This window comes from Carlito syrichta, unplaced genomic scaffold (genome assembly GCF_000164805.1).
Source record: "Carlito syrichta isolate Samal-C Ts95f unplaced genomic scaffold, Tarsius_syrichta-2.0.1 Scaffold313381, whole genome shotgun sequence".
Lineage (NCBI taxonomy): Eukaryota > Metazoa > Chordata > Mammalia > Primates > Tarsiidae > Carlito > Carlito syrichta.
In genome coordinates, this window is record NW_007257477.1 from 121,362 (window position 1) to 126,175 (window position 4,814).

Sequence of the window (4,814 nt, forward strand, 5' to 3'; positions counted from 1 at the left end):
ACCTTTTATAATTAAATTATAACTTTTAGGTTTTTCTACAGCATTTCTTCCTAATTTTGATTGAGCAATTAAATATAAGCCTCACACTTTTATTAATTATATGTCTCGTAGTCTTCAACAGTGCAAGGTAATTAGGGCACCAGTATTCTTTATAACAAATGCATTCATGTTAATCACCTTGGTGATTCATTAGCAGGACCAAGTATTGAATCAAAACTGAAAACAAAATTCTTTTGAATAGAAGAAGGCCTTCTTAGTCACAAGTTCGCCTTCAGCTAGGGAAGATACTATGTTGATGTCACAATATTTAAATTTTCAAAGACCGATGATCACTAAAAGCCTGTAGTATTCTCATTTAAAGCCATGTCCCTGATTGTTATCATTATGGATAAAGTGCTCTGAAAGCACATCAAGCAAAATCATTCCAAAACTCTTCAGCCACATTCCTCTATGTCCTGTGCAATGTTTACTTAGCTTCATTATCATAGTCTTCCTAACACTCATCTGTGAGTCTTTGGTATTTTCTTAAATACACCTTTGGCACCTAGACTTTCCAATCTGTTTTATCAGCTAATGACAATTCTTTAAATGATATGCTCCATGGGACAAAACTCCAGACATTGAAACCAGACATCTCACTCAAACCTCAAAGAACGTGATGAACCACTCCAAACAATTTCATGGATCTATCCAACCTGTTAAATAATTATCTGTCAAATTGCAAAATATAGGGACTTATCTAAACTTTATCACTAAAGGCATTCTGAAACATTTTGTCAAATAGAGAATTATCAACTATTATACAAAAATCAGTGCATAGTTTCATCCCGGTAGCCTTAAATGCACTCTTAACTAGATGAAGAAATAACATCATGTAGAATTTCTGTTGTTCTCACCATTTTTGCAGATAAGGTTTTTAAAAATTATCAACCCATTAAAAACAAATTTTACCTGCCTACACTTTTCCTGAGCTTCACAGTCTATTTTTTTTAAATGGCATCATAAATAAAACCAACTTCTAACTAAAGGCCCACCACAGATTTTAACCAACCCGTAGAACTTAGAGATAAGCAGATCTGCAAGGCTATTTCATTGAATGTCACTTTTAGAGAGAAAAGTCTATTAAGACTTCCACCCCCTCAAAAAAAAAAAAAAGTAAAGTGAATCAGTTTGGAGTAATCGGTTGTTACATTCAGCAGTTAAGTTGCAGTGTATGCTTGCCCCATCTTGAGCTGCTACTAATGGTAAAAGAAGAATGATGTCAAACAACTATTTGGCACAATGCGTGACAAACCAAAGCACTTTAGCGAGAATCAACCCTTCCTCTTGTCATTGACAGATAACTAAATTTGTTCCACCCTTAATCCTCAGGGTCATGAATGGCATTATCAACTTCATCTGTTACTTTTTGTTACTTTCCACTAAGATTGGCAGAATTTAGAAATAGAGGGTTTAAAAGAAAAGTTTAAATCTGTATAACAGCTTGATATAGGTCCCTTCCTACACACCTTATCTGAAAAAAAAAACTTTGCTTCTAAAGAACTAATTCACTGCTTTATAATATGTGAACATATTTTCAATTCAATTTGATGATACTGAGGACCGTTGAGTAATAACCATGGTTCTCTCAAATCAGTTCAGCATGCATCTCATCTTTGATATCAAATGCACTGGTAACTAGTGCCTTATATTAACATCTTCACTATAAACAATTCAGGCATTTAGAAACAAAGTATCAATGGACTTAACAGTTACTTTAATTCATTTTGTAAATAAGCAACTGAGAATTTTGCTCCAAGTGGCTGCTAGTGTAGCCCATTCCATAAATGGCATTCTCCGAAGCATAAGGCACAATATGATACGAATGCAGCTCTTCGTAATAGAGAGACTGAGAACAGCATTCCTGTACCATAAACTTCAGCCGTTTTCTTGTATCAGAATAAGCAGTCTTATAACAGGGGGCTTCTTTAAAGTATTCATAGCTCTCTTTCTCCGTCTCTAGATGTATCTTCCTCAGCAAATTGTTAATTAACACAGACCTTCTTAAGTAGGTTTCTGGGTCTTCAAGAAACCTGAGCTTCTCCAGAGAAAGCTTGAGAATGCAAGTCCTGTCCTCAGGTAATATCAGGTGCTAGAAAGCAAACACAGTCATTGAGTCTACATTCAGAAAAATGAAAAATATAGCTTATTGCTATTACAATGTTTATAAAAATAAAAAAATAATAAGTAAATTCTTACTTTTGGAAAATACCCATGGTAATCTTGATGTAAATCTTCTTCTTCTGCATATTTTCGCTTAAAGTAGGCTACTTTCGACGTTGTTAATGTATATGTTAATACTTTCGTTGGATAAGCTAAACAAATGAAATAATTGGGGAGAAGTCAGATTTCATTGTGACAAAGAGTATTTTATGATAAAAATTATACATGTAAAAATAAAGTGGTGACCCCAGAAATTAGCATCCTCTCTTCACTAAGCAACATGGTAAAGCGGTCAATAGCAACTGTTCTATGATTGAAAAGTCAACAGACAGGAAAATGTTACCATTCAGACCCAAGATAGCTGTTCTAGATTATGTTTGTTTCCTTAAGTAGCTTCTCAAAAATCAAATACCAATATGATATTTAATTTTATGTCACAATGTCACAACACACCCAAAGATTTGAAATCGATTCACAAGATGTAATGAGAAGAGATAAGTAATGTTCTCATCATTCCTTTAGTTAATATACAGAGGACATTTAATGTGGTTGGGTTAATCAAATTGGTATAAAATACACTTTGAAGAAATAACTGTATATCTATAGACAAAACCTTATGATAAAGTGATGCCATCATTCTAGCACATGATTAATGGAGTAAATTAATCAAGTAAATGAAAGATTTAAGAAACTTTCTGACTAGCAAACTTGACCTTGGTATAGTATCTGAAGATGAAGATCTTTGTTTTCTCCCTTAAAATACAATTGCTACTTGTTTAAGGAAGGACAGAGTTCCAAAAGGCAATTTTCAGAAGAGTGTTTTAGTTTAAAGGGAGTTCCTAGAATGTACTCTAGGTGGCGCTCGTATCATAAAAAGGAGGCAAAAGACAAGCTGCTTCTTAGAGACAGCATTGAATGAATGTAGAAAGCAAATTGAGTCCTGTTCAGTACTCATTCAACCTCAGAGGACCAGACCAGAAAACAAGTTCATATCTAATCAGAATTTATTTTACCTTTAACACACATCCTCAAATATTTCTGTGATAAAACCATCTAATTCACAAAATAATGAATAGTTTATGCGTTGGTTAAATAGATTTACAGCAAGATATTTGATGGTTTCCCTCTAAAATATTAAGTTTTCATAAGATTACATATTAAAAATTTGTTCAAGATTCTGCCTTTTCTAGTTTTTCCTCCAACTTAGTGGTATCTGAGCTGTAAAATCTTCCTGTAACATTTTGTAGCTAGAGGGTTTTGCTGAATCAGTAGGAAAAGTTTCAAAATCACTCCTCAAGCATTCCACATTTCACTGGTATCACTGGGGATTATAAACCCAAGAAAGCCTTAAGTGAGAGCTGGTGTGTTTTGTTAAGGGAATCAAGAACTTAAAACCACTGGTGTGTCTGATGTAAAAAGAAACTAATATGTAATAATTTACAACTGACAATAGTTGCTACTATACATACACAATCGCTGAATTCAATAGGCAAACCCAACTTATATAGTTTTCACTGATTTCAAAAGGATGGGGGAAAAGAACACTGCACAGAAAACAAAAAAAAGCATCGCTGAACCCAGTTTTCTCAGGGGCTATATTTTAATAAACTGCATTTTGTTAGGTATATTTTTAAAGGACTTAATCAAATAATTAGGTGAGGCTCTGGGTTATCACATGGGACAGTTACTTTTACTTCTTTTTAGACTATTTAAATAATTGATGTCACAGTGGTTTTTGAATGTTAAAGTGTATCAGAATAACGTGGAAGACTTGTTAAAATACAAATTGCTGGGTCCCACCCACAGAGTTTCTAATTCAGTAGGTCTGAACTAGGCAGAGAATTTGCATTTCTAACAGTTTCTAGGTGCTGCTGCTGGTGGTCCAGGGATCCCATTTTGAGCACATCTACGTTGTAGCATTAAGCAGGTGTAGTAGGAGCTCTACAACAGCAAGTTGAATGCAGAACATTTGGTCTATCAGCTGAGTGCCACATCCACAGAACGCCAGGCAATTGGCATGACTGATTTGTGTTTGTGTTTGTTGGTGTTGCTTCCCTACATTGACCTAGATGCTTTATTCCATGAGCAAAGGCAGACTGCACTTTAACTAAATAGTGAAGAATGAAGCCACTTTTCAACATGAGTTCCTGGATTCAAATCAAGAAGCATCAATGGCTATTATTAACATTGCAGTTGGGCAGTCCACTATTTTTTTTTAACAAGGCCCAATAAATTACTATAGTGTAGGAGAGAGGAAAGACCTGGAAAAGAGAAGAGTAACTTTGCCACAAGCAAACATGATTTTCTTATATGTATCTTTTAAAAATGTGTGCTCATTTTATCTTCCTAAGTAATGCAATGATATCTATAGCATTTATGACCGATTAAAAACCTTTAGCTGGGCTCGGTGGCTCAGCCTGTAATCCCGCGCCTTTGGGAGGCTGAAGCGAGTGGATTGCCTGAGCCCGTGGGTTCGAGACCCGCCTGGGCAGCGAGACCTCATCTCTACAATAAATCAAAAAATCAGCCAGCCATGGTAGCGTGCGCCTGTAATTCCGGCTACTCGGAAGGCTGAGGCGGAAGGATCGCCGGAGCCCAGCAGGTCGAGGCTG

The 4,814-nt window shown here is 35.5% G+C and overlaps 1 long non-coding RNA gene across 1 annotated transcript in view; it reads right to left on the bottom strand.

Annotated features, from left to right (window-relative positions):
* Window positions 1-1,720: 1,720 nt before the first annotated feature.
* Window positions 1,721-4,814, bottom strand: part of LOC103272918 — an 11,650-nt gene continuing 8,556 nt past the window's right edge. Inside the window, exons 3-4 of the long non-coding RNA XR_505156.1 lie at window positions 2,239-2,354; window positions 1,721-2,131 (exon numbers count right to left, since the gene is read on the bottom strand). This is a non-coding gene — a long non-coding RNA (uncharacterized LOC103272918). The remainder of the gene's footprint in view (window positions 2,132-2,238; window positions 2,355-4,814) is intronic.